At 35.7% G+C, this 19,322-nt stretch overlaps 1 non-coding gene across 1 annotated transcript; it reads left to right on the top strand.

Moving 5' to 3' along the window:
* The first annotated feature begins 17,291 nt into the window (after positions 1-17,291).
* On the top strand, positions 17,292-17,393 carry LOC115220656. Its single transcript, XR_003882583.1, has one exon. It is a non-coding gene; the product is annotated as a U6 spliceosomal RNA (small nuclear RNA).
* Positions 17,394-19,322: the final 1,929 nt, after the last annotated feature.

Genomic DNA, 19,322 nt, shown 5'->3' with positions numbered 1-19,322 from the left:
GTGAGATTTTTGATAAGTTTACCTGAAAAATCTGAAATGAACCCATCACCTCACTTTGCACCACAATCATCAACTATCCTTTAAGTACCTTTGACAAAGGTACTTAAGTGTCTGAAGACAGACCCTCTATTATAATTATTCAGGCCAGAATCTCTTGTTTGCAGATATTTAGGGTCTCAGAGACCCTAAATAAGGTCATGAGGTCTACCCTTCATCTCCTGACTAAAGAATTAAGAGAAAAATGGTATAAAGTTATAAATATGAAGTCATTGAGAAGAGGATCAAGGAAAGAACAGAGCTGATACCAAAAAGCAGAGGTATTAAAAGATCAGACTGGAAGTTGTGCTTAATGGTCAACCAAGAGAAACAAGCTTGAAAACATCTGGAAGACATGGCAGCCTCCAAATCTTATTACAAATAACTTAATAAATGTTTACAAGGTAGGTGCTGAAAGTGCCTGGCTTTGAATAAAAGAAAATACCAGAGGATCAATTAATTATGATTTTATCCAACATATTCCCCTCTCAGACTCACACACTTATTGCAGTGTTCCCTTCAGTTTTTCTAAGCCCTGTAAAAGAATTTGGAAGTCTGGACACCCAAGCAGGCCTTTCATGTTATCCTTAAAGCCAGGAACTTTTCAGCACCTCCTCATATATTTAGAGAGAAATTGTTGGAAAATCCATTTTCTTGCAACTAGATAAATACTTTGTATTAGATAAATATTCTGTTGAAATGGGACCACACCTTTTTTTTTTTTTTTTTTTTTTTTTAACTTGGTAAACTGAGGCAAGCTGAGTACAGTGCTTTAAAATAACTGAAGTGTAAAGAACAAAAATGTTTCTTATCTTGGTTTGGTAAACAACTCTGAAAGGAATTCTTCAACTGTTGATTTGAATTTGCCGTACAGCCCACTGACCAGATGCTAGAATACCAAAGGATCCTGTCCAGACATCCATTCTTGCCAGCTACCTGTCCAAAAACGGCACTTCTCAACTCACCTACTTTGTCGCCTGACATCACTTATCCTTCTCACTTGAGATACATCACCCACTATGTCACAACAACACAATCGCTGTGGCAAGATTTGAATATATGCCCATGTGTCTAAGTGTCTGCTTCCCTTGTCTCACGATAATTGTACTTCTCTTTAATCATTTTAAAACTGACATAAATCTCTCATTCCATGTTACAAATTCAAACAAAACATTACAAATTTAACTTGATTGATGTTTTTTACTTGAATTATAAATCTAGTGCATGTCCTTAATAATTGATTTCGAAACAGGATTTATTTATTCAAAATTAGCTGTATAACAAATTCCACCCAGCTGCTGCAGGTAAGATATATTGATAAGCTTATAGAAAAAAATAATAATAATGATGATGATAATGATAATAAGACTGGAAGTGTTATCATGTGCATTATTTTGTCTTGGTATAAAAGATAGGCTACAGTAAATATTCTGCTCAATACTACAGATTTGCTTGTCAGTTGATTGACCTTAACCAGTTGAGCATGTCCCTTGGTAGCTGATGATATGTGCATCTCTGATTACAAACAGAAGTAGTGGGGGAGCATCATAGCCATGTCTTGAAAGGAATTCTTTGGGATTTGAATAATACATCTCTGGAAACATGGGTGTTTCATTCATCATCCTTAAACAAACATTATTCAAGGACCTTCTGAGCGGCATGGGTTACTCGACCTGAAAAAAATTTTAACTGGGACCTGCCTGCAAGGTCATGCAGTGTTTACCTTGATAAAAGATCACCATGTTGCACACATGTAGTTGTGGTGCATGTGTCTGGTATACCCTTATCAGACGGGTAGTCATGATGGGTATATTGGGCTTCGTATTATTGTACCCCAGTGTCACTTTGATGGCATACACTGCTCTCTCACTCAATAATTATAATAATAATAATCCTTTCTACAATAGGCACAAGGCCTGAAATTTGGGGGTCAATGTAATTGACTCCAGTGTTTCACTGGTACTTAATTTGTCAACCCCAAAAAGATGAAGTTGACCTTGGCAGAATTTGAACTCCAAACATAAAGACGGATGAAGTGCCACTAAGCATTTTGTCTGGCATGCTTACAATTCTGCCAGTTCACAGAATAGTACTGATGATGATGATGATGGATTCCCATCAAAGACAATGTATAAGTGTTCAGTATTTCTTTTTTTATTATTTTTGCCAAACAACTTGCACAATGGTTTGTTTATAATAGTCAAATGTATGTGTTGTATGTTAGCTCACTCTTTCCATCAAGTCAATATTACCTGAACAGGTGCACGGTGTACCATGTGTCAGGTGTTGAAGTGATCACAGAGCAACATGAGATAAAGTGTTTTGTTCATGAACACAATGCACCACCCAGTCTAGGAATTGAAACCACGATCTCATGATCGTGAATGCAAACCCTAACCACTAAGCCATGCATCATCACAATAATAATAATTATTAGAATTATTATAAAAAGCAATGGAATCTCAAGTTCTCATTTAAAAAATGTTTGATTTTCTAGAAAAATGAAATCTTCTAGCTTCTGCTTAAGACTATTTCAACCCTACAATGCAACATTTATCACAGATTCCTTTTCTACTCTGGGCACAAGGCCAGAAATTTTGAGGAAGGGGGCCAGTTGATTAGATCGACCCCAGTACACAACTGGTACTTAATTTATCAACCTAGAAAGGCAAAGTCGACCTTGGTAGAATTTGAACTCAGAATGTAAAGACAGACGAAATACCTATTTCTTTACTACCCACAAGGGGCTAAACACAGAGAGGACAGACAAACAGATTAAGTCGATTATATCAACCCCAGTGCGTAACTGGTACTTATTTAATCGGCCCTGAAAGGATGAAAGGCAAAGTCAACCTCAGCGGAATTTGAACTCAGAACGTAAAGACAGACGAAATACCACTAAACATTTCACCCGGCATGCTAACGTTTCTGCTAGCTTGTCGCCTTCATTTATCACAGATTCCACTATTGGTAAAGATGAGTCAGAAACCATAGATTGTAGAATCCAATAATGCACTGGACAACCAACTGAGAAACTACATATATTAATTTATGCTTCATTTTATGAACAATAGCATTGTTGATTATATGTTTCCAATGTCCTTAACTGGTTCACTGCATTTTATGATCATGAGAGTGACAAGGAAGCATCTGTGCAACTTGGAACAATATAAACACTAACAAGTATTTTTGCTTGAAAATACAGGTTTATTGTTTTTTTGTTATTGAAAATGTTAAAAATATCTTTGCACATGTATATCTTTATACACACTTTATATTTTGTTTGAGAATCAGAGATGTTTGTTATAAAATGTGTAGTGTTACCTTCAATAAATGTAGGAATGTCATCAGGCATTATGAATTTGTGGAAATCAATTGTAAAAAGAATGTAAAAATTAAATACTAAATTGTAGATGAAAAGTTAATTGCATACTTTAAAGCCACTGTTCTGATAAATATAATTTGTAAGATTTGGTAATTGGTTTGTTAATGTTATTATATTGTATATATGTATTCTATTTTTTATATATAATTTGGGCCAGAAGCTTGAAGCCATAGTCTTGCCTGTCAGCAGTCCCTAATGTTTTTGGCACTACAATCCAGTTTTATACAAGGCCATTTTCTTCATGGGTAGGGGGATCACACACGCATAACAAAACACAATAAAGTGCAAATATATATTTTTATTATTACGTATATAATACAAAGTGGCATGCTGGCTGAATCATAAGCACACTAGACAAAATATTTAGTGGCATTTTGCTTGTCTTTACATTCTGAGTTCTAAGAAGAGAGATGATGTGCTTGGGCAGGCTGCAGGAACGCAGTACAGATAGACAGGCAAAGTGCATGAGAAGAGATAATTTGGTAGTCCAGAGAGTGAGGATGGGTTGGTTACTGTAATGTAGGTGTGGAGAAGAACATTACAGGATAAAGAATGGTTAATAAATATTCTTTATCCTTTAACACTGGGTGATATATATATATTATATATATATATATAAATATATATGATATTACTCTTTACTCTTTTACTCTTTTATTTGTTTCAGTCATTTGACTGCGGCCATGCTGGAGCACCGCCTTTAATCGAGCAACTCGACCCCGGGACTTATTCTTTTGTAAGCCCAGTACTTATTCTATCGGTCTCTTTTGCCGAACCGCTAAACACACCAGCATCGGTTGTCAAGCAATGCTAGGGGGACAAACACACACACACGCGTATATATATATATATACATATATACGACAGGCTTCTTTCAGTTTCCATCTACCAAATCCACTCACAAGGCTTTGGTCGGCCCGAGGCTATAGTAGAAGACACTTGCCCAAGATGCCATGCAGTGGGACTGAATCCAGAACCATGTGGTTGGTAAACAAGCTACTTACCACACATATATATGATATATATTCTTCTACTTGTTTCAGTCATTTGACTGCGGCTATGCTGGAGCACTGCCTTTAGAAGAACAAATCAACCCCAGGACTTATTCTTTGCTAGCCTAGTACTTATTCTATCGGTCTCTTTTGCTGAACCGCTAAGTTACGGGGACGTAAGCACACCAGCATCAATTGTCAAGTGATGCTGGGGACACAAGCACACACACACATATATACAACAGGCTTCTTTTCAGTTTCCGTCTACCAAATCCACTCACAAGGCTTTGGGTGGCCCAAGGCTATAGTAGAAGACACTTGCCCAAGGTGCCACACAGTGGGACTGAACCCGGAACCATGTGGTTGGTAAGCAAGCTCCTTACCACACAGCCACTCCTGCGCCTATATATATATATATCACCCAGCACATTCAGTAAAGTTGTTGGCATTAGGAAGAGCATCCAGCCATAGAAACTGGAGTGTGGTTCAGCTTGCCATTTCTCATCAAACCGTTCAACCCATGCCAGCATGAACAACGGACATTAAATGATGATGATATATATATATGATCATGAGAGTGATCATGATGGTTGTAAATAAGCATCATCATCATCATACAAGCATGGTTGTTCATTTCCAGTCTTCTGTGAAAAGCATGTCTAGCTATGGGAAAATATTACCTTGCTTGAAAACAGATGAAGGCTGACAACAGGAAGGGCATTTGACTGTAAAAAACTTTGCCTCAACAAATTCCATTTGACCCATGCAAGTGTGGAAAAGTGGATGTTAAATGAAGAGATGATGACAATGGTTAAACAATACTTATTAAAAACTATAAAACAGTCATCTCTTGTTCCTTTCAAAGTAAAAGCAACATTTAAAAAAATGAGGAAATGATATATACTAAAAAAAAAGAAATTTTATGAAAGCTATACCTTCCTGATAATTTTAAATAGGATATCCTTAATGTGCCCTACTCACTTGAATCATATAATTTTGGTCAAATGTCCTGGCACCTGTTTTTGCCTTTCCCATAATGGTTCTGCATTTTCATCTTTGTTTCCTGGTACATACTCTCTATGTGCTTTATAGTGACTCCATTCTTTGGGTCATAGTCAGACCATATAGTATAGCCAGATAGTTTGAAAGTTCACATCAGTCACAAAGCTCCAGGTTTAATCCCACTGTGTAGTATCTTGAACATGGATCTTTTACCATAGTCTACAGTCAATCCAATCTTGTGAGATTCATCACCATTTTAAATATAGAATTTTTTTTTAATAAATGATATTGTTGTTTTTAAAATATATTATTTTCATTAATTTTGAAATGTAGTTGGAAAATAATTGTTCCATTTTTAATATAATTTTCATAGTAGATAGAAAATTATATTAATATAATTTTCAGAGTAGATAAATATCTTATCATTTTTAAAATATATTGTTTTAAATCATCATCATTTTAATGTCTACTTTTCCATGCATGAATGAGTCAGATATAATTTTATTCAGGCAGATTTTCTATGGCCAGCTACTCTTGTTGTCACCAACACTCCTCTCTTTCCAAATTAGGTAATAATTCCCCTTGATTTGGCATGTTTTCACAGAAGACTGGAAATAAACATCATCACTTTTCCTTTTATACAAACTGTCGAATTTAGCCCAAACATCCCGTGTGTGTGAATGTATATAATGAAACTGCAACTAACATCCAACATATATTTTTATTTTTATTGTCTTAGTTTCCTTTATACTTCCTATATCTCTCCCTTTCCAAAATAACTTCTTATATTGAACTCTACTATTTCCCCTCTATTTAACTCTTTCATATTGTCTCTGATGAAGAGATATCCCTCATATCCCTGAAACAGCTGTAAGACTACCCTTCTTTTTATAAATGTCCTTGAAATTTCACACTGCCTTGGCTTTGTTGTCTCATTTTAATTAATGCACACACACACACACACACACAGATATAGTTCCCAGATGAAATCCAGAGATTTTTCATACAGAACAAGACACTTAGTAGTGCTCAAATGATTCAAACTTAGACTCTGATGTTTTTACAGGGGATCATTCCACAAGGTAAAGAAAGGCTATAAGAGGGATCAAGTTGAGCAGGTATAGAGGCAATTATGCAAATAAACAAATTAGATACATCAAATATATTAAATATATATATTTAATATATCTAATTTGTTTATCCACATAATTATCTATGTATGTCAGGCCTCTTTCAGTTTTTGTCTACTAAATTCACTCACAAGGCAGCCCTGGGTTATAGTAGAAGATGCTTGCAAATGATGCCATACAGTGGGACTGAACCCAAAACCACATGACTGAGATGCAAACTTCTTACCACACAGCCAACACCTATATTTTTTTTACAAAAAATGTAAGGCTTCCAGTTTTCTAAGTTTCACTTGTTGGGATGAATAAATGTATCATTTATTTTTTAATAGAGAAAATATGTTTTATCATTTTCAGAATAGATTATTTTATATCAGTGGTTCTCAACTATTTTTTTATCTATGGACCTTTAATTCTTGTTTAACTCTGATGGACCCTCTGAGTCATTCAATGTTTTAAAAAATCCTATTATACTTTTATAATTAAATATTATTAAGAATTGTATAAAAAATTATTAAAATATTTTGTGTACTGTAGAAGTGTAACCAATTTATTGCACATAGATTTTAACAACAAAATTTCATGGAACCCAGCTGAGAATCACTGTTTTAAATATATTTTTCCAAAAACTTACACAAAACAAAGAATGCAAATCTTTCAGTTTTGTAAGTTTCACTTTAGCTTTTTCTACGAATCATCGTATCTTCTAGTACTGTAAACAGGAAATTGGTTTGGTTTTACTTTGTGTTGAGGAAACAGTTGTTTAATAGGTACAGCTTTACTTTTAATCTTTTAAACTACAGACTTTTGTAAACCCCCACCACCACCACCACCACCACCACCACCAAATACAAAGACACACCATAGTGATTTCAAATTTTAAAAACTCCACTGTGCTTACTATGGAGTTCAGTAGTTCTTAATCACTTTTAATCAATAGACCCCTTTGTTTATTATTTTACTCTGTTGGACCCTCATAGTCATTTGATGTTTAAAAAAGACTATTATATTTTCATAATTAAATATTATTAGGAATTGTATTTAAAAACATTGTTGAAATATTTGGTGTATTGTAAGAGTATAAGCAATTTATTGCTTGTAAATTTTAACAAAAAAATCTTGTATGGACTCCCTAAAGGGCCATAAGGAACCTGATCGAGAACCACTGATGTAGATGAATGAGTTCTCACTAACAATAGACACATATTGTACTATAAATCCTTCAAAACATATATTATATTATATATTAATTGTTAATATAATGCTAAAATAATATTATAGATACTAAATTATAAAATTGATATTAATATTTGATTTGACAATATATTTTTTACTAGTCTGTTTCCCTACAAATTTGCTAATTCTCTATTATTTTATTTTCAGGTCATGTCACCTGTGGCCAAAGTGCTTGACAAGATCCTACTGCAGCCTTGGTTGATGCACTTTTAGCAGGCATCAACAAAAGATTTACGACCCTCCTGGAGGATGAGGAATGCCAGCTGGCTGCTGCCTTCCACCTCAGGTTTCACATTATCTGGTTGGATAAGTATAACAACACCAAGGTTGCCAAAGGGAGAAAAAGCATGGAGGGTAAGGTCGAGGAGGCCATGAGGCAGCAGTCTGATGAAGTGAGCAACAACAGTGGAGGCAGTAACAATGAAGAGGAGGCGGATGACTTCTTCAGTGGTGTCACCCAGCCAAAAGAGAGTAGCAGGAGATGGTGGACTTGTTCATCAAGTTCAACACAGCCATCGCCTTCAGTGCTGCAGTGGAGCATTTGTTTTCTATGGGCAAGGACATCTTGAGGGTCAAGAGATCATTCCTGTCTGATGAAAACTTTGGCATGCTAATGTTCATGGAGGGCAACATGCATCTCATGAACAAAATGGGGAACAAGAAGAAGAGAAAAAATTAAATTATGTATATATCATGTTTTTAATTTTTAAAAAATATTTTTTACAGTCACTTTATCAATAAACCTTTTTAGTTTACTACTAATATTGTGTTACATTTGAGTTTTTCTTTTTACCTTTTTCTGGCTCTAAAAGCCTTTAAAACCCTAAAACAAAAAAGGGCTAAAACTATGAAATCACCCTTTTTTAGGCCTTTTTAAAAGTTAGAACTATAAAATCAGTATTTCTTAACTCTAAAGCAAAAAAAAAATAGTCTTGGGGTTTTAAAGCCCTTAAAAAGGCTAAAAAAGGTTGATTTTATAGTTTTGGCACTTTTTAAAGGTGTTTTTAGAGCAAAAACTGTTTTTTGTATTTTTCTATAATAAAAATTAATATTAACAGTTTATCAGTAATTTCTGTTACATTTTTAAAGAATTAACTGATTAGCAGTTATCGAAGTTAACTTTTTGCTTAATGGTTAATGAAGTAAATGACACATATTAGTCATGTCCTTACATATCTTGCTCTAGTGGAAATACATAACTCTGATGCTGATGGGATGGTGAAATCTTTAAAATTTGATATCATCATCATTTTACATCTGTTTTCCTTCACTTATTTTAATTAGATGTGCATGTTACTTCAGTTAAATGTGTCTCAGGCTTCTGCAGAATATCCTCTACTCAGTTTAAAATTTCTTATATCAGTGTCCAATGAAGGAAAGGTATGCATAAGTGGACTGGTTACACCCCTGGCACAGGCCACAAGGTTATGGTCTCACTTACGCTTGCCGAGTCTTCTCAAGCACAGCATATTTCCAAAGGTCCTGGTCACTAGTCAATATATGAAGAAATGTAACGTGAATCCAGGATAACATCCATCATCAAGTCTAAAAGGAAAAGGAATCCAAAATAATGTAAGAATAAATCCACATCAGGACAAAAAATATATCTTCATCAGAGAGGTTTCCCGTTTTGGTAATCCATCATTATATATATATGAACCTTCATTTGTTGAACAAGGTCAATAAAACTATTACTAACTTTTGGGTGAGTAGAAATTCTCAATATAAAGATGTTTCTGGGTATAATTCCTTTAAATTCTTTACAGACTATACTATTTCAACATTGGTAGTTCCTTGTTACTGTACCAAAGAATCTTTAGTAGCAGAAATAATGTTAATCAAAGTTCAAAAATAAAATGGAGCTGAAATTTGTGTTTTTTTAATTTATAAGGCTTGGTTTAATAAAATAATAAATATTGTTCATTAAGAACACCCTGACAAAACTTCACTAATTAAAGGAACAATGTCAACATTTATTAATAAAAAACTGGTGCTCCATCAGTTACTATGATGAGGATTCCAATTGATCTGAACAACAGAACAGTCTGCTCGTGAAATTAATGTGCAAGTGGCTGAGTATTCCACAAGCACATATTCCCTTAACATAGTTCATGGGGAGATTCAGCATGTCACAGAATGTGACATGGCTGGTCCTTTAAAATACAGGTACAACTCATTTTTGCTAGTTGAGTTGACTAGAATAATGTAAAATAAAGCACCTTGCTCAGGCACACAATACACTTCTGGGTATTGAAATCACAACCTTATGATCATGAGTCGAATACCTTTATCATTTGGTCACAAACCTTTGCTGGTTTATATCAATACAAATACAGAAATAGGTCTAGAAATGCCAAAATATTTGTTAGTTCAATCTACTCTAGTCATTAAAATAAAATAGCATTATCAAAAAAGTCATAAAATAAACAATCTGAACAAGTTTTGACAGCCCTTTTCATGAAAACATTATTATTTTCTTTTAAAAAGTATCTTATATTTTAATCTATTTTTATATTATCATATAGCTATATTTTTAGCTAATTGGGTGATTCTTTTGACTAACTCTAGCTATAAAACTTGGATTTTAATTTTACAACTCTGTGTGTTAGCAGTAAAATAAGCCAAATAAAAATTTTGATCTTTACATTAGTAGAATCTTTATCAATATGACCTTTGCTCTCTACTCCATCCCAGCAGTTGTTCTCCCCTACCATGCTAGAATTATGCTAGTTATTCTTCATAAGGAATTCTAGCCATTACTATGCAGGATTTTTTAATGTTTATCTAATTACATTTTTAGTGTTCTGTTGTTTATATATATATATATATATATATATATATATATATATATATAAAACAATAATAAATCTCTGAACGAGATATAAACAGTAACCGCTCGACAACATAAGGGGTATCAGCCATCTGAATGTGGCTAGCCACTGGGGGGGGGGGGTTACTGATGCTTTTAGCCCCAGGCGATCAACGTCACCAGAAGGACTTTAGACACTATCTCAGTGTCCTTGTGTTACTTGCAAAGGGAGGTCATCCTCCTTCGAAGACCCGAGTACTACATACGGACTATAGTTTCAAGGTAATTGCCTCTCGTCAACGCATGGTAAGCACTGGTCTTTGATGAAGGAGTCCCCTCGCAAGTAATATATAATGTTTTTCACAGTAACCACTGTCACTGATGTAGAAAAACTGTCTGAAAACAATAATAAATCTCTGAACGAGATATAAACAGTAACCGCTCGACAACGTAAGGGGTATCAGCCATCTGAATGTGACTAGCCACTGGGGGGGGGGGGTTACTGATGCTTTTAGCCCAGGCGAGACAGTTTTTCTACATCAGTGACAGTGGTTACTGTGAAAAACATTATATATTACTTGCGAGGGGACTCCTTCATCGAAGACCAGTGCTTACCATGCGTTGACGAGAGGCAATTACCTTGAAACTATAGTCCGTATGTAGTACTCGAGTCTTCGAGGGAGGATGACCTCCCTTTGCAAGTAACACAAGGACACTGAGATAGTGTCTAAAGTCCTTCTGGTGACGTTGATCGCCTGGGGCTAAAAGCATCAGTAACACCCCCCACCCCACCCCCAGTGGCTAGCCACATTCAGATGGCTGATACCCCTTACGTTATATATATATATATATATATATTCATCATCATAATGTAGATGTAAATATTAATTTCATATTTTGGCACAAGGCCAGCAATTTTGGGGCAGGATAAGTCAATTACTTCGACCCTAGGACACAACTGGTACTTATCAACCTCAGAAGGATGAAAGGCAATGTCAACCATAGTGGAAAGTAGATGTAAATATTGATTAGTCACACAGGTACATGGCTGAAATTTAGGAAAGGAATATTATCAATTTTAGCGACCCTTGGACATTACTAGTACTTTATTTTATTTCACCCCAACTTCTCAGAAGAGTGAAAGGCAAATGTGAATTTGGCACTGTTTGAACTCAGAATGTAAAGTACCATTACTAAATGCCAAAAAGCATTTTATTTGACACTCTAGCAATTCTGCTAATCCAACACCCTTGTGGATGTAAATATTAAAAACAATATTTCATCTCTGAAGATGAGGTTAATCATTATAATCGTATTGAGCTTGCTTGAATTTGTATGAGACCCTGATCCTCCACCCATCTCTATCGTCCATGATGTGTGATGTAATAGTTCCAATCACATTAGATATGTTCGCTCATGAAAATGGTTGAGTGCAAATAATTGTAAAAGTGACTTGGTATCTAAGGCTTTAGTAGATTACAAGCGAAATGATTTCATTAGGTTCAGACATGTTATGAGAATGTATGATTCATGCTGGAGTGGGGTGGAATGGAGGAGATCCTTCCATAAATCAATAAAAGAAGGGATATGAAGAAGTAGACAGAATAGAAATGAGAATGTTGGGTTTAATGGGAGAAATGCTAAATGGTTGTTGTTGCTGCTTAGAAACTAATTATGCACAACTATAACCAAAAGTATTCCAGATATGACCATCCCAATTCGTATATGGTGGACTACATTGCCTAATGTGCCCTTTATTGTTGAGATTTGAGGAAGATTTGCCAAATGTGATGGTCATGCTTCCAGCCATGACCGTCTTGTTTTGTAAATGATGAACTACATTGCAGGCTTTTTTTTAGGGTGACAGGATGTGATTTGGCTGCTATTTCTAGATGGTTTACTGGCCATATAACGTGGTAATTCCCAACCTTTCCTATGCCCTGCCTCCAAGGAAATATTTGATTAATTTTTGCATCCCCTTCAAAAATAATATCACATTTGAAGAAGTCAATTTTTAATAACTATTATATCTGTAATATTGGTTTCAAGTTTCAATACAAGGCCAGCAACTTCAGGGAAGGTGTTAAGTCGATTATATTGACCCCAGTGCTCAAGTGGTACTTATTTTATTGACCCTGAAAGGATGAAATGTAAAGTCAAAAATGGCAGAATTTGAACTCAGAACATAAAGATGGATGAAATGCTGCTAAGCATTTTGCCAGGCATGCTAACGATTCTGCCACCTTGCCACCTTACCTATATCTGTAATATTAAACCACAAAAAGTTCTCGCTGTTTTAAATTGAGGAAAAATATTTTAAAGAATAAGTTAATAATTTTATTCCAGAAAGTTATTTTAATAAAGTATATACTTTCCCTCTTTGATGCACCCCCTGAAATGTCATCTCATATCCCAGGTTGTTAACCCCTGTTGTAGAGGCTTCCTCATTGGTTCAGATACAGGACTGATATTCAAGGAGAGCTATTGTAGGGGTGTCCAAGCTATACCAGCATAGAAATACACATCATAAGCCAATGATCAAGAATTAGATTTAAAAACAATCTTTCATTTCCATGATCAGTGTCTGTTGCTTAACCAGTAGAATAAAGATGAGTTGAGTGGTTTGTATGAGACAACAGAATGGTGAACCCACAATCTTTTAGCCAAACATTTTGGTATATGGATTCAGAAAATAGATATACTCCATATGGGAAACATAATATTGAGTACATGATCTAAAGCTTCATGTTTATGCAAATTAATTAGTGTCCTGAGGTATGACTTTAAACTGCATCCATCACCAGTATCTAAGGTTCAGAAACCTAAGATATTGAGAAGAATGGAATTACAGCTTAACTGACACAACTCCCAGGTTTCTTCTGATCAAGAACACCAGCGAGGATTGTAGAATAAACTGCACTGTTAATTCACTTGGACTTAATACAGGGACCTGACTTTGGCAGTAGCCTACTGGTGAACCGGTTTTGTTCTTTAGTTTTCTTTCCCAATTAAAATAGTTTTATCTCTTTCACATTGCTAATACCATCAGGAAAATAAAACACTGAAGAACAGAGGTGGAGAACCTTTTTAGTATCAGGGGAGAATGCCAATTGTATAAGAATTTTGTTAGATGTCATCTGAATTGCTAATTTTACAAATTTACTGGTATGTAACTTAAATTGCCCAAGGAAAACTTCCCCCATTGTTTTGCCTTCACTACCACAAGCCATGTTACTGTAACATCTTTAACCCTTTTGATACCAACCTGCCTGAGACTGCCCCATATTCTACGACAAACTTACTATTATTTTAAAGCTGTCTAAATTATAATCTTCCATCAAAATTTTATGTTAAATCATTCCAGTATTTTACTAAATACTTCATTATTTTAGAAATTAATTGGGACAAAGGCAGTATATGTTAAGAGAAATATGGTAACAAAAGGGTTAAATTAACAGCGAAAGGATCTTTTCTGTTTGGCTGTCACTTTTCAATTTCTTCAATTTTTATTCTAATTGATTTCATGCTTCGTATATTGGTGTAGTTTTGTAAAGTAATCATTGACATGAAATTCATTTTTGCCATAAATCAATAAATAAAGATTTAATAGCTTTGGAAGTTTTCAAATTTTAGGTAATTTTACCCAATTGAAAGCCACAGACATATATAGGTGCTTGTTTCCATAGTAACAAACCAAGCTTTCCACATGATCTTTTTGTTGCTTATTAAATGCTTAAAGCACATGCAGTATGAGATGTGATAAAAATAACAGCTAAATAGACCTTAAGTCAATCAAATATTTTTCAACTTTTTGTTTTGGTTTTTGCACAATTGTATGAATTCCCATGTGTAAAATACAAATTCACAAAACTTTTCTGAAAATTCCAAAAAATAAATAAGTTATGAGGGGTTATGTGATGTGTGTAAAGCAGAATTTTGCCAATATTTCATTTGGTTACAGTTGACAAAGTGCTGTCATGCACAAAATAACAGCTTCCAAATCCTGTTTTCTTACTGGGTAAAAATAATCAAACTTTAAACCTCTGTAACTTTTTTTTTAATATTCTGGAAAAATTGAATTATCTCTTGAAATTCAGCATAGAAAATTACATCAATACACCAAATTTTAAAATTTTTTACTAAACTTTGAAAATTCCACAGATGCAGCCAAAAGATCCCAGATATAAAATAATCCCCATTGTTATCTTTGTACCTATTTAACATTAACTCTACTACAACTTGCTTCAGTCTCTTCTGTTTTCAGTATATTAGCTTTTATCTTTTATTAATTTTCTTTCTCTTAACTTGCATTGCTCACACTTTTGAACTAGTTGACACGTAAACTGCCACTTAAAAATAAATTAGCAATTTATGTTATTGTTAACAAATGTACTTCCCCCACTTTTTTTTGTCTGTAGCTATACATATATATATATATATATATATAGGAGACCCCCTTCGGTCATGAATGATCATGGGATTGCACCTAGAAAGTTACCCTCTGAGGCACAAGTCCGGGCAAGGGTGTTTGTGGAAGGCCAGCAGTCACCTGACCTCCACTCGCCATGCCACTGATGTTATCCATGGTAAAGGCAAAGGCCGATACAGCTTGGCACCAGTGATGTTGCAACTCATTTCTACAGCTGAGTGAACTGGAGCAACATGAAATAAAGTGTCTTGCTTAAGAACACAACACGCAGCCAGGTACGGAAATCAAACTCACAACCTCACAATCATTAAGCTCAATGCTCTAATGTCTGTGTGTGTGTGTGTTTATATATATGTATATATATTGAGGTTTCATTTAGGCATAGTGATATTAATAACCTGCTATTAGAACTCAATGAGCATATACTCCAGAATAAAGTGTTTGGTGAGTACAGAGTGTAATACAAAATTCAATATATGATAAGGGAACTGAAAGTACACAGTTGACTTCATTAGTTTATGGCTGTTTCTGCTATGAGATGCAGTGCATTCAGAGCTGAGTGCTTGTGCATCACCTTATGACTTCCTTGGAGCTTCTAAAGTTGATTTCATGTGTGTGTGTGTGTTTATATATATATAGAGAGAGAGACAGAGATAGAGAGAGGGTGTGGGGGTGAGAGAGAGAGAGAGAGAAAAGTGAAAGTGAACTTGCCATGAGGAGTGGAATATCTGTTTTGGATTCAATCCCTTGTCAGGGGGCAGAGAAGGAGAAAAAAGTTTGAGTTTACATCCTCTCAGCTTGTATGTATGTATGTATGTATGTATGTACGTATGTATGCCCTTTTTGCATTTAATAATTTTTTTAGTATATAAATGCTTATTAAGTAATTTTTAATTGAGTACAAATTTATTGCATTACTTAAAGAAACGAATAATAAACTAATAAAAAAAATCACAGAAGTTTTAGGAAATAAAAAAGAAACTCAATTAGAAATTAGAAAACTCAAATACAAAAAGGCATTACTTCTGCCGCACCCTGTATATGTATATCATTATCATCATCATCAACTTCGTTCAACATCCACTTTCCATGCTGGCATGGGTTGGATGGTTTGACTGAGGGCTGGCAAGCCAGAATGCTGCACCAGGCTCCAATCTGATCTGGCAAAGTTTCTACAGCTGGATGCCCTTTCTAACACCAACCACTCTGAGAGTGTGGTGGGTGCTCTTTATGTGCCACTGGCATGAGGGCCAATCAGACAGTACTGGCATTGACCATGCTTGAATAGTTGCTTTTTACATGCCACTGGCATGGGAGCCAGTCAGCTGGCAGTGGCAACGACCACACTCAAATTGTGCTTTTTATGTGCCACCAGCATGGAACTAGTCAGGCAGCACTGGCATCGACTACGCCCGAATGGTGCTTTTTACATGCCACTGACACAGGTGCCAATCAGGCAGTATTGTCATCGGCCACAACAATGACTTCACCTGACTCAACAGGTTTTCACAAGTGCAATTTATTGCCCAATGATTGAAGGGTACTCTTAAATAGACCAGTTATACTGCACTGGCATAGATTACGGTTATGGTCTTGCCAGGTCTTCTCAAGCACAGCATATCTCTAAAGGTTTCAGTCACTTGTCATCACCTCCATGAGGCCCAACTTTCAAAGGTCATACTTCACCACCTCATCCCAGGTCTTCATGGGTTACCTCTTCCACAGGTTCCCTCTACTGCTACTTTTTCCCACAGCTGTCCTCATCCATTCACAACACATGACCATACTAGCACAGTTGTCTCTCTTACACACCACACCTGATGCACACTGACATTACACATCTGGTGGAGCATACTAGCTTCATTTCTTGCATACTTACTCATGTCCTCAGCAGTCACGGCCCTTGTTTCACTGCCATGTAGCATGGCTGTTCACACACATACATCATACAGTTTACCGTTTACTCTGAGTGAGAGGTCCTTTGTCACCAGCAGAGGTATGAGCTCTCTGAATTTTACCCACACACACATAGGAGCGTGCATTTAGGGGTTGAAAATGCACCAGAACCTTAAAATGAACTGCAATTTTTAATTTCTTTGAAAAATATATTTAAATACCACACACTGAATGTATCTATTAACAGTGTAAATTTCGAGATGATTTCATTATGTTCACACAAGGAAATCAATTCCCATTTTCTCCTGTCAGTTATGTTTGAGGAATTTTTGTTCCTTTCATGGTAGATATATTTAGAGAGAGAAGGAGGTTATATATAGCTTCTGCAGTGCATCTTCTGAAATTGGAACAATACAGAAAAGATTAGCATGGTGCTTGCGCAAAGATGACATACAAATACTTTTAGATGCAGGCATGACTGCATTGTAAGAAGTTTGCTTCCCAACCACATGGTTCCAGGTTCCGTCCCACTCCATAGCACCTAAATATGCATATACATATACGGGCATGGCTGTGTGGTTAGGGAGCTTGCTTCCTAGCTACATGGTTTCGGGTTCAGTCCCACTGCGTGGCACTTTGGGTAGGTGTCTTCCGCTATAGCCCCGAGCCGACCGAAGCTTTGTGATTGAATTTGGCAGGCGCAAGTTACTGCCGTGTGTGTATATGTGTGTGTAGGTGCTTGTGCCTCTCCGAAAGAGAGAGAGGGATATATATATATATGTATATATATATATATAAATTTTTATATGTATAATTTGTGTGTGTTTGTCCCCCACCACTGTTTAGTAACCAGCATTGGTTTGCTTATGTCCTCATAACTTAGCAGTAGGTTCAGTAAAACAGACACAATAAGTACCAGACTTTAAAAAAAAATGGTAATGATTTGTTCAGCTAAACCCTTTGAGGAGTACCCCAGTATTGTTTCAATTATTGAAACAAGTAAAAGGGTAAAAACCCTCTTCAGTCATGAATGACCATGGGATTGTACCCAGAAAGTCCCTCTCCAAAGTAAATGTCTGGAGCAAATTTGTTTATGGAAGACCAGCAGTCGACCATGCATACCCCTCTCCATGCCACCAATGTTAACCAAGAGAAAGGTAAAGGTCGATACAGCTAGGTACCAGTGATGTCACAACTCATTTCTACAGCTGAGTGAACTGGAGCAACATGAAATAAAGTGTTTTGCTCAAAACAGAGCATAACACACAGTCCAGTCAAGGAATTGAACTCACTACCGCATGACTGTGAGCCCAATGCTATAACCACTGAGCCATGCACCTTCACAAGTAAAAGATAAAGGATATATTGGTAGATTACGCAGTTGTCAATTTTTGCTATTTTACAACATAAAAATGAATATATCTGAATATGATTTAGAAGATTTATACTGTAATAACTTATTCCATAGGAGTAGAATGAAAGTAAAATGTAAGATGGTAAAGAAGTTAATTTTGTATGTATTAGGAAACAAGAGAATAAACAAATGTATAAATAAATAGACATGAAGTGTTCAGCTGAATACTTCCAGAAATACCAGGAAGCTATTAGTATTCAACTTCATAAGTAGCAGCTGGCAGAAACTAAGACAAATAAATAAATAAATGCTAGCACTTGTAATTATTTTGTCCACAGTTGACATAAATAAGTAGAGAATGTTACTATTTGCATAGTATGTCTTAGTAGTTTTTCTGAGAATAATTGAAAATTATTCAAGGCAAAATACCACTATCTAAAGGGAAATCATGGCTGTGTGTTTAACAAGTTCACTTTGCTACCACATGGTTTCATTTTGGGTTCTGCCTCATTGTGTGGCACCTTGCGCAAGTGTTTTTTACTTTAGCCCCAGGCCAAGCAATGCCTTGTGAGTGGATTTGGTAGATGGAAGTTGTGTAGAAGCCAATCATGTATGTTTCTTTACTACCCACAAGGGGCTAAACATAGAGGGAACAAACAAGGACAGACAAACGGATTAAGTCGATTACATCGACCCAGTGCATAACTGGTACTTAATTTATCGACCCCCCAAAGGATGAAAGGCAAAGTCGACCTCGGTGGAATTTGAACTCAGAATGTAACGGCAGACGAAATACAGCTACACATTTCGCCCAGCGTGCTAACGTTTCTGCCAGCTTGCCGCCCTGAAGCCCATCATATATGATGATGATGCCAATGGATGTTAACTCATAGACAAATATGACCAACACTGACAAGCGATGCCTGTGCAAAATTTTAGGTCCAATAAGGTTTACACACATGGTGCTTTATAGATCCTCTCTACCCTATTAACACGATCTAGAGGCAAGTTGAGGCAAGATATCTAGTGCCAATATGGGCTGCAGACCTGGGAATG

The sequence above is a fragment of the Octopus sinensis genome, linkage group LG1, assembly GCF_006345805.1.
Source record: "Octopus sinensis linkage group LG1, ASM634580v1, whole genome shotgun sequence".
In the NCBI taxonomy this organism is placed as follows: domain Eukaryota; kingdom Metazoa; phylum Mollusca; class Cephalopoda; order Octopoda; family Octopodidae; genus Octopus; species Octopus sinensis.
Note: the sequence above shows the minus strand (reverse complement) of the source record. Positions and strands in the feature narration are given on the sequence as shown.